The sequence below is a fragment of the Pteropus medius genome, unplaced genomic scaffold, assembly GCF_902729225.1.
Source record: "Pteropus medius unplaced genomic scaffold, Ma_sr-lr_union100, whole genome shotgun sequence".
Classification (NCBI taxonomy): domain Eukaryota; kingdom Metazoa; phylum Chordata; class Mammalia; order Chiroptera; family Pteropodidae; genus Pteropus; species Pteropus medius.
The window spans coordinates 19,246,187-19,258,443 of record NW_024345601.1 but is presented as its reverse complement, the minus strand read 5'-3'; the positions used below and the strand labels follow the sequence as shown (position 1 = coordinate 19,258,443).

Below are 12,257 nucleotides of genomic sequence, written 5' to 3'. Positions count from 1 at the left end.
CCAGGAGGAGGTAACAGCCTGAATTTGGTTTGTCTTTTTGGATTTCCAAGACACTATTCTGTTCTCTATGTCCATTCTTCACTGAGGAAAAAAAATTAATCTGATAATACGTCGTTCTTATCCAGATCATATCTTCTGCCTGCCAGCATAAGAATAAATAAGTTTAAATTCTCCTATGTACAGAAAAAAAGATCTTGAAAAATATATTATTTTAGAGTTGATTGTGGCACATTGAAAGTGAACTAATTCTCTCTTATTTTACATTTTACATTTTTTATCTTAAAGCTTTTTTAAAAATATGAAACATCTTTTCTATGAGTATTTTATTACATATGTACGCATTTTCACTGAAAATATTACTTTAATTCATGAGCATGCAAAAAGAAATATAAGAAGCACTCTTTCAAATTGGAAATAGAATAGAAATGTCTCAATGTGCATTTGAGAAAAACCTATACTTAACATCATATATAGTGGTGAAAGACTGAATGCTTGCCCTATAATGCTTGTCAGTAATAAAAAAAAAATTCTTGCTCTTATTCCTATTCAACATTGAATTAGAGGTTCTAGATAGTGCATTACAAGCATTTTTTAAAAGAAAAAGTTATATTTTTAATTTTTGAGGAAACTCCATACTGTTTTCCATAGTGGTTGCACCAATTTTCAATCCCACCAACAGTGATCAAGGGTTCTCTTTTCTCTAACATTAATTTGTTGATTTATTGATAATAGCCATTCTGACAGGTAGGAGGTGATATCTCATTGCGATTTTAATTTTCATTTCTCTAATGATTAGTGATGTTGAGCATTCAATATATAAAAAAATGTATGAGTTCTTTATATATTTTGGATATTAACTTCTCATTGGATGTCTCATTGACAATATCTTCTCCCATTCAGGGGCTGGCTTTTCATTTTGTTGATGGTTTTCTTTGCTGTGAAAAAACTTTTTAGTTTGATGTAGTCTCATTTGTTTGTTTGTTTGCTTGTTTTGTTTCCCTTGCCCAAGGAGACATATCTAAAATATATTATGAAGAGCAATGTCAAAGAGTTTATTGTCTACGTTTTCTTCTAAGAGTTTTATGGTTTCAGGTCTTACATTTAAGCCTTTAACTCCTTTTTAGTTTATTCTTGTATATGGTGTAAAAAAGTGGTCCAGTTTCATTTTTTTGCATGTATCTGTTCAGTTTTACCAACACCATTTACTGAAAAGATTGTCTTTACTCCATTGTATATCCTTGCTTCCTTTGTATTAGATTAATTGATCATATAGGTGTATAGGTATGGATTTACTTCTGGCTTCTCTATTATGTTTCATTGATCTATGTGTCTGTTTTTATGCCAGTGCCATGCTGTTTTGATTACTATAGCCTTGTAGTATAGTTTGATATCAGGCATAGAGCGATAACTCCAAATTTGTTCTTTTTCAAGAATGCTTTGGATATTCGGGGGCCTTTATGGTTCCACATAAATTTTAGGATTATTCATTCTAGTTCTGTGAAAAATTTCATTGATAATTTGATAGAGATAGCATTGAATCTGTAGATTTTCTTAGGTAGTATGGACCTTTATCGACGCTGATTCTTCCTATCCGTGAGCATGGTAGACGTTTCCATTTATTTGTATCTTCTTTTACTTATTTCTTTAATGTCTTATAGTTTTCCGAGAACTGTTTTATTACCTCCTTGGTTAAATTTATATGTATATATATATATATATATATATATATATATATATATATATATATATATATATATATTTATGCAATTGCAAATGGGATTGTTTTCTTAACTTCTCTATCTATTATGACCCAGTAGTCCTACTTCTGAGTATTTATTCTAAAAGATCCAAAACACTAATTCAAAATGATATTTGCATCACTATGTTCATTGCAGCATTATTTACAATAGCCAAGATATGGAAGCAACCTAAGTGTCCATTGATAGATGAATCAATAAAAAAGATGTGGTACATATATGCAATGGATTATTAACCAGCCATAAAAAAAAAAAACCTATAAAATCTTCCATTTGTGACAACATAAATGGATCTATGAGGTCTTATGATAAGTGAAATAAGTCAGACAGAAAAAGACAAATACTACATGATTTCACTTATATCTGGAATCTATAAAATAATATAAACAAATAAACAAACAGAAACAAACTCATAGATACAGAGAACAAATCAATGGTTGCCAGATGGGAAGGGAGTTGGAGGGATTAAAAAGGTGAGGGGATTAAGCACAAATTGGCTGTTACAAAATAGTCACAGAGATATAAAGTAAAGCATAGGGAATGTAGTCAATAATATTGTAATAACTATATATGGTGTCACGTGGGTACCAGACTTATTATGGGGACCACCTCATAAGTTATGTAAATGTCTAATCACCCTGCTGCATACCTGAAACTAATATTGAATGTCAACTGCAATTAAAAAATAAAAAGAAATTTAAAAACCTTAAAAAAAGAGAAAAAGTTATACAGCTTGAAACGGAAGTAAAACTATATTTTCAGACAACATAATAATATATGAAGAACATTCCAAGAAACCTATAAAAGCTACTACAACAAATAAGTGAGTTTAAAGGTACAGAAAGAAATGTCAATAAACAAAGATCAATTGCATTTGTATATATTATAATATATAAAATTCTTGAAATTAAAATTAAATTAATAATTCCATTTATGATGGTATCCAAAAATATGTAATACTTAAGGATAATTTTAAAATATGTGAAAGCTTACTGAAACCACAAACCATGTTTAAAAAACTTTAAAGATCTAAATAAATGAAGAGGTACACCATTTTTATGGATTGGAGGAGCTCATATTGCTAAGATATCAATGAAGACCCAATTAAAATTTTATCACATATTTTTGTACATATTGACAAGTGAATTCCAAAATTTAATTGGAAATGCAAACAACTTAGAATAGTCAAAACAATTTTTTCAAAGAAAGTACAAAGACGAAGAACTTGTACTTTATACAAAAAAATCTTATTTTAAAGCTACAGTAATCAAGACAGTATTGTACTGATATAATAATAGACATAGGACAGAATCAAGAATACATAAATAGACCTACACATTAATTTTTCACAAACTACTAAGGGAAAAAGGAATGTTTGTTCCGTTAATGATATTGGAACAACTGAAAAAAACCTCAATCCTTACCACACTCTACATACAACATTAATTAAAATATATCATAGATCTACATGTAACAGTTAAAATGAAAAAATTCTTAGATGGAAATATTGTGATCTTGAGGTAGGCAAGGAGTTCTTAGACACAAAAATGCACAAAGCATATTAGAAAAATTAAACATTGAATTTAATCAAAATTAGAAACATTTTCTCTTCAAAAGACACCAGTAAAAAAAGAAGACAAACCATACACTGAGATAATATTCATAGTACATACATGACAAAGAACTTGTATCTAAAATATATGAAGAAGTCTAAGGCCATGCTACCTTGAACAACCCAGATCCCATCTGATCTCGGAAACTAAGCAGGGTTGAGCCTGGTTAGTATTTGGATGGGAGACCACCTAGAAAGACCAGGTGCTGTACGTGTAAAAAATAAAAAAATAAGGAATTGTAAGCTGACAAGGTCATTGTTATCTATGAGGTCAACTAAGGGTTGCCGTGCCTATAAAATTTTTAAAAATAATAAAAAATAAAAAGTAATATATATGAAGAAATCTTCCATCTCTATTAGCAGATGACTTATTTGAAAACACAAACAGATTCCAACAGACACTTCACAAAGTAAGAAATTTGAGTAGCCAATAAGGATATGAAAAGATGCTCACTCTAATCATTCATCAGGAAAATGAAAAATTTAACTATAATAAACTCCCAGTTTATACCCATAATAGCTAAAATCAGAAAGACTGACCATACCAAATATTGGTAAAGATGTGAAGCAACTGGAACTATTAAGCTCTGCTGGGGGGAATGTGAAATGGTCCAACCACTGTGAAAAATGGCTTCACAGTTTCCTTAACAGTTGCACATACACCTCCCATATGATCTGGCCATTCTACTTCTAAGTATTTGCCCAAGAGAAACAAAACTGTTTGTTCACACAGAGGCTTGCAGACAGATATTCATAGCAGCTTTATTCATATCTCCAAACTGGATACAACCCAAATGTCTATCAGAAGGTAAATGGATATACAAATTGTGGCATATCTGTATATAAGGACATACTATTCGACATGAATAATTTTTCAAATTACTATGTAAAGTGAAAGAAACTGGGATCGAAAGAATATATACTGTTACATTTACTTGAAACCCTAAAGAAGAAAAATCTAATCTGTAATGGCAGAAGGCAGGCCAATGGTTGCTCAAAGGCTAAGGTGTGAAGAGAGTTGACTGGAAAGGGGCAAAGGAATCTTGTATGGTGATCAAAACCTTCTGCTTTTTTACTGTAGTGGTGGTGACATAGTATATAGCTTTATCAAAACTCGTTAGACTACAGTTGACCCTTGAACAACACAGGTTTGAACTGTGAGGGTCCACTTATACATGGGATTTTTTTTTCAATAAATACGGTAAATGTATTTTCTCTTCCTTATAATTTTCTTAACATTTTCTTTACTCTAGCTTACTTTGTTGTACAAATATAGTATATAAACATATAACATATAAAATATGTGTTAATTGACTGTTTATGTTATCATTAAGGCTTCCAGTCAACAGTAGGCTGTTAGTACAGTTGACCTTCTGCATCCATTGATTCCCAACCACAGATCAAAATACTGTTTTCAATCTGCAGTTGGTTCAAACTGTAGAAGCAAAACCCATGGATATAAAGGGGGCTGACTGTTGTTAAGTTTGGGAGAAGTCAAAAGTTACACAAATTTTTCAATTGTGGGAGTGTCATTGCCCCTACCCCCTGTCTTGAGCAAGGGTCAACTGTATACACTTTAAATGAATGCATTGCATTGTATGTAAATTATTCCTTAATAGTCAATAGTAATAAACTTCACTGAAAAATAAACATCAAAACTTAGCCTTCAAAATATGTTTTTATCTTCTTATATCATTGCCATTTTCCCTCCTCCCAGGCAGCCTGTCCGTAACACTTATAGAATGTCCTGGCATCTTGCTGTTAGAGTAAATGAGGCATACATACAGAAAACTAAACATCTCCATAAAGAGTGCAAAAATAGTCTATCATGAAAATAATTTACAATTTTGGATGCCTAGAGTTGATCACCATAAACAGTATTTAAACATTTATTTAATTTAACTGTTTTTTCTTTCTTTTCATTCAGTTGTAGAAATACACCTTCAGAGCTTCTCCATATGCAAAAAATATCCCAATCAATCAACCAAATATTAAATAAACAGTAACTATTTCACTTTTTAAAATCAATTTTCTGAGTGCTTTCAAAGAAAGCCTTATTTCATAAATGCTGGACTGGCCAGCCTGTTGGACTAACATCAGCTCTGTCATAAGATTCTTTCTTATGCTTCTTAAGAGTGCAGGCAATACAAAAAGGAAAACTGAAATCTCCCTATCATCCTTCCCTCTTTTATCCATGACTTACATACCAGGTGGTCCTTAGCACTCTCTCATGCTTTCAATTCAGCATAGGCAAGAGCTGAGAGTAACCATCTACTGTGAAGCTAAACCTTAGTCGAAAAGAAAAAAAAAAAAATCTGAGCAAAGTCTGCTGCTATTTCTTCCCCTGGGGCTCAGATTTTATATAAAGATATGGATATTGGGAAGAAGGTCAGTAGAAATGTTTGCTAGGACAGGATCTAAGAAACACTGTTTAGGTTCCCACTGTCTGAGAAATAAAACTTCATGCCAGATTAAATGGAAAAAGCATCAAATATGAAAAAAAAGTAACTTAAAAATACTATTTATTTCCTCTTTCTCTTTTTGGAAGTATGTTTAATCTAGAAAAGCAATGTTCAACTAGTTTACACACCCTAGTCCTCATTCGCAAAAATGCTGTTACTGAAGTGGCTAAGGTTCACAAAAATAAAAAACTGAAAACCAAGAAAGATCTACAACAGTGGCTGCAAATAAAAAGCAAATATATGTAGTGGTAATATGACCAGGTTTTCAAAAATGAGCCCACCAACTCCTCTTTGGCTAGCAATTCGTAATTGCCCTGTCCTTTCTCCTTTAACCAGTGTTGTAAGCCTGTTCACATACTATCCCCCAGTCATGCACACACACACATGGCAATTTCTTGTCTTTATTCTCTCTCTAATCTAAAGAACAAAAGCAGCAATCTGCAGGAGTGCATTCAGAAATTTGTGTCTGCCATCACATAGATTTCTATAGAAAATTAACCTCCGAAATGAATCACCAATAGTCATTAAATTAGCGTATTTTAAGGATCTGTTAGATTCTTTACTGACCTTGTTTCCTAATATTTTTTAATTACATCAAGAATGCTTTTAGTCCTCAGTTATACAAGGTCCAAGGATGTTTGAAATTAATGGATTAATTTCAGCATGAACATAAAATTTACCCTAAGGGGAAAAAAAAGATAGAAGAAGAAGGAGGAAGGAAAAAACAAAACATGTCACAAGGCAGGCACTGTCTACTGCCCAAGTTCAGTCCTTGGGTAACACTTAGGTGAGGAGCTCATTCTGAAACATTTCCTTGGGGAATATCATCAACCCCAGACATAAGATGACTTTGGTGTGAGTGACTTTGTATAAACGATCTTTCTCTCCTTCCTTCCCGCCTGCCTTCCTACCTGTTTCTTTCCTCTTACTTCCTCACTCTTCTCTTCCTCTCTTTTTTCATCTTTTGAAAATTCACATCACATATAAGTGTGAATTTATTTATACTTATAAAAACTTCTGTTTATTCTGCACTTATTTATATCATTCTTTGTAATGTTTCCCTGTCATTTTGCTTGCCATATGGTTTTTCTCTCTCAGTCTTTTATAATACTTGGAAGACAGAGTTGACAAATTCTTGTGAATCTCTTCCCTTTTCTACCCGCTTCACAATCCAATTAACAAATATATGTAGAATCTTGCAAAAGTCTGCTCAGGATTGGTTCTCAGTAAATTCTTATTCTTTAAGTGAGAGGTATTAAATAAAACAAATGGAATTACACTTATCATATGAAATTATGTTAAGGTATTAAAATAATTACATTAAAAACAATCATATTTCAAATGACATTAAATTGTCTAAGCATCGATTTACATTTTATCATATTTTCTGAGGTTTACAAGGAGAGTCTTTCTAATCGTGTAAAATAACTAATTATTCACAGGATTAATTTAGGAGATTCAGTGTATTACATTAACAGTGAAATGATATTCACTTGATATTACACATCACTCATTGATCATGTTAAAATCTTGAGACTAAATTTGAATTACCTGTAATTTTGAGAACTTCAGAAATATTTCTGTATTTTATCCTTGCAGCTTTCAAGTCTTGAGAAGATCAAAGAAATTCGTTCAACTGTGTAAACCTTCTTAAGAGCTTCTAAGATTCTACACATCATACACATTTCACATATAAGACAAGATTTAGAAGAATTTAGGCCACAATGGTATAAATGTCAGATTGATTTGCTTATAATATAAATAATCCAAATATTCTTCTATAGCAGCCATGATCGAATTCTGCTTTTCGATGTAATACAGAAGCAGATGGCCCATTCAGGGTGATTGAAGCTAAGTAAAGTATTTTAATATTACTAATTCAGAGAAAGAAGGAAGGAGGAAAGGTAGAAAGTTGAAAGGTAAGATAAAGATAGGTAGAAATGTTCTATTTAAATAATATTTATAATTAGAGTAGCTGATGATGAGTTGGCCCAACCAAATTTACTTTTTGTTAAGGAAACTGAGGCCCAGAATTTAGAAGTAGCTTGCCACTTTGCTTATATTTCTGTTTGCTATTAGGACATTGCCTGCCCCGTTAAATATATTTTACAATATCCTAAGAAACAATCAACCTATCAGCTACCAGATTTGAAGAAAGAGAAAACTCCCTTCATCTTACTAAAATCCCAAGTTAAAGTACTTTCATTCTCATTTTAATAAACTGGGCATACAATAAATAAGGTAAAATAATGAGCCTAGAATCAACCTCTAGATCTCTAACATAAAGTGGAAAAGTAGTATATTTATTCAAATATTTTAAATGGAAACCGTGGATACAGACTGAATGCTTCCTTAGGCAGGAGTTCAAGGAGGCAAGGTAAAATAATGGAAAATAAATCTTTGGAATTAAAAAAATAATAATAATAACTGAATTTCAATCCCCCATCATCGACTCCTAATGGTTATGTATTGTGGAGCAAGGAACATAACTAACTTGACCTCGTTTTCTCTCATCCTCAAAATGAGTATAATAATGTTATAATGGTGTTATGCAACTGTGGTGCCGACTGTAGGAGATAACACATTTAAACAGACAGTACACAATCTGCACATGAAAGTCCTCAAACTATTTTACTTATTGTTATTACTTTCATTATTATTATCTTTTCGGTATCATTGTTAAACACAATATTATTGGTTCCCCTTCAGATTATCACCCAGTTTGTAGCTTGATCCTCATCTTTGCAGAAAATTAAAGCTTGTTTCATGTTACCCAAACTAACAAGTGATTGGTTTAAATATTAGAATATTAATCTTTTAATTTAAAATAGAAATTGGCTACAAAGAGAGGCTATCTCTATACTTAAGGGACTAAATTATACACCAAGATGTTCGATAGTTATTACAAAATGTCAAAAAATAGTAATAATAGCAAATATCAATTGGATAGTTACCTCATACAGAGCTGTTTTCACATCTCATTTGATCCAATATAAACCCTGTAAATCAGGCACTATTTTTTTTTTTAATTAAGTTTATTGGGGTAACACTGGTTAATACAATTATATAATTTTCAGGTGTACATTATCATTTGACATCTGTATATTCTATTGTGTATTTACCACTCAAAGTCCAGTTTCCTTCAGTCATCATATATTTGATCCCCTTTACCCACTTCACCTCCTAAACCCTATATTTGACCCCTTACATCTCCTCCCTCTCCTCCCCCATCCCACTAGTAACTACTACTCTATAGTCCTCTGGTAACCACTAGCCTATAGTCCATGTCCACGAGTCTCTGTTTGTCCTGCTCATTTGCTGTTTTTAGGTTTATATCCCACATATAAGTGATATCATGTGATTTTCAACTTTTTCTGTCTGGCTTATTTCTTTTACTATGATTATCTCGATGTCCATCCATGTTGTAGCAAATGGCAGTATTTTATCTCTTCTTATGGCTAAGTAATATTCCATTGTATATATGTACCACAGCTTCTTTAACCAATCATCTATCATAGGACACTTCGGTTGCTTCCATGTCCTGGCCACTGTGAATAATGCTGCTATGAACATCAGAGTGCAAATATCTTTTTCGATATGGGTTTTCAAGTCTCTGGGGTAAATACCCAGTAGAAGGATTGTTGGAAAATTAGGCACTATCTTATCTCCATTTCACAGATAAGATAAATTGAGGCATAAAGAGATTTAGTACCTTGCTCAAGTGTACACATCAAGCAAGTTATGGAGCTGGAATTGAATATGTCTTTCCAACACCATTAACCTTTATACACCTCTAACTTTCTAGGCCTTAGTATCTATTTCCAGTAAGATAAGATACCTTGATAAAATATTCTTTATATGTATTAATTTGGGTATGTACTATGACAGAGAGCAGAGAGATTCAAAATCATGGTGCTTCTTCAAAGTTATTTTATTTCTCAGTTATATAAAAGTCCAGGTAGGTGATCGAGGGCTGATATGGCTGCCCCATAATCATCAGGAATGCAGGCCTCTTCTCTTTTGTTTCTATAAACACCTTTTGTGTAAAAGTACATACATCTTTCTCTACATATACCTTTCATGTAATAATACAAGATAGCTGTTCCAACTTCCACCATCATGCCTAACTTTCTGCTGTTAGGAAGAGGGGAAAAGGATAAGAGTTAAGAGGGAATCTTACTTTTAAATGTTTGGCCCAGAATGTTCCCACACTTCTGCTCCTGTTCCATTGGCCAATACTTGGTCACATAGCACAATTAGCTACAAGAGATGTTTTTAAAAATGTATATTTGGTTGCAGATGGGTATATGCTAATCATATTAATGTGAAAGAAGGTAAAAACTACCAGTCTATTCCATAGCATCCTATTTCTGTCTAATCTAGGAGTCAAGATTCAGAGTATCCTCTCCCTTGGACATTGTTATAAATATACTGACACATTCTATACTCTGCACCTACATAGCTTATTGGTCAGTGATCTGTTACAATATCTGTGATTATAGCTTATTTTTCATGATCATAATTTAAAGGGGTCTTTCCTTTACCTAATGTGGGATATGCTCTTATGTCAAGGGAGTTATCCTTTCTAGGCCCAAGTGTCTCGCATCTAATTTCTGCTATTTCTAAGATCATCTCCCTGTCTTCTTAACGAGAAATTTGCTAGTCTTGGGCAGCTCAGACTTGAATAAAAACAACAGTTACCAGTAGAAAAGTTTCTAAGAACAAGAACTTCAAAAAAATTATTATAAAAATCCCATTGTTATATACAGATAGGTGTTCTGGTTCTCTTTTGATAGCTATCTTTGGTTCTCTACTGAACAGCAACAACTTGTCTAGGTAGCTGTATCTCTAGATAGAAAAATTATAGATAGATAGATGATAGATAGATAGATAGATAGATAGACAGACAGACAGACAGACAGATATAGGAATGGGCTCTTGTGACTATGGAGACTGACAAATCTTTTGACCATAAGCTGGAGGCCCAGGAGAGCTGATGTGTATTTCTAGTCTGAAGCCATAGGCCCAGAATCAGTATAGTAGAAGTTCTAGTCTCAGTGCAGGAGAAGACCAATGTCCCAGCTCAAAAATAGAGAAAGCAATTTCTTCCTTACTCCACGTTTTGTTCCTTTCAGGCCTCCAAGGGATTAGATGAGGCCCATCCACACCAGGGAGAACCATCTGCTTTCCTCAGTCTACCAATTCAAATTTAATCTCATCCTGTAACTTTACGAACACACCAGAATAATGTTCAACCAAATATCTGGGGAACCCCATGCCCCAGTCAAGTTGACACATAAAATTGAACATCACAGAACTAAAGATAGCACAGGAAAAAATATAGAGTCCTAATGAGAGAACTGTCAGCTTTTGCTGAGCTGTTAGAGAGCAGGCAGCAATATAAGACAAAACCCCCATCATCTAAACTGTACTGGAGACGTAACTAACCAGTAAACTGAGACTACTAGACAACCTCCTTGTAATATTTATAACAAATGGGATTGTTTCTTTCCTCAAAAAATAAATAAAGGAAGGAAGGAAGGAAGAAAGGAAGGAAGGAAGGAAGGAAGGAAGAAGGAAGGAAGGAAGGAAGGAAGGAAGGAAGGAAGGAAGGAAGGAAGGAAGGAAGAAAAACACTATGAAACACTATTCTTCTCTTAGTCAATATCTTCATCACAAATTCATAGAATTATAGCCTAACCCCCTCTTAACTTTAAACTGTAAAGTGGTGAAGCTATCTGGTGTCTTTTAAGGTCTGGAAACTCAGATAAGAGCACCACGTCAACAGGATCAGGTATGTTACTTCAAGGGGACTTCGAGGGTCAAAATATGATGGTTCTTCAAATATCAAAATTTAATTAGAGAGTAACTCCATTGCATTTTTGCAATTACTAGAGTCAGAAAATAACCCAACTAACTTATTTCAATAAGTACCTAAAAATCAAATGGAAAATCAGATAAACATTAGAATGTGCTTTTGAACAAAGTTGAAAAGTTTTGGGGCTTCACTGTATACAAGATTTCAAATGTCCTCACTATAGTCAGAAGCAGAAGTAGACTTTGCTTTGCAACAATTGATGTCCTTTCAGTTCTCCAATGGCAGCGCACTCAGAGGCTGAATGAGAAGTGACATAGCCCCAGCTTGATCAGCAACCTTAAAACAGACATCTGGGCGTGTCCCCGGTGGAGGGTTCTGCTATCTTGAGTAGCAAGACACAAATCTTTCTAGAGTAAGGATAAAGCTTTGGGCAGCTTATCACCCTGACACTGATAAACACATTTAATTGTACTGGTTTAACACATGGAATTGTATCATTTTGGTACACTTTAGATTTCCAGAGGGTCTCTAAATGCTGTTTCAAATGACATCTCTTCCCCAAATGATAAAGATTCTCCATGACAGATGATGGACCCAGAGGAGAAAGG

The 12,257-nt window shown here is 33.3% G+C and overlaps 1 pseudogene; it reads left to right on the top strand.

Annotated features, from left to right (window-relative positions):
* Nucleotides 1-3,465: 3,465 nt before the first annotated feature.
* LOC120612048 (uncharacterized) lies at nucleotides 3,466-3,584 on the top strand (annotated as a pseudogene).
* Nucleotides 3,585-12,257: the final 8,673 nt, after the last annotated feature.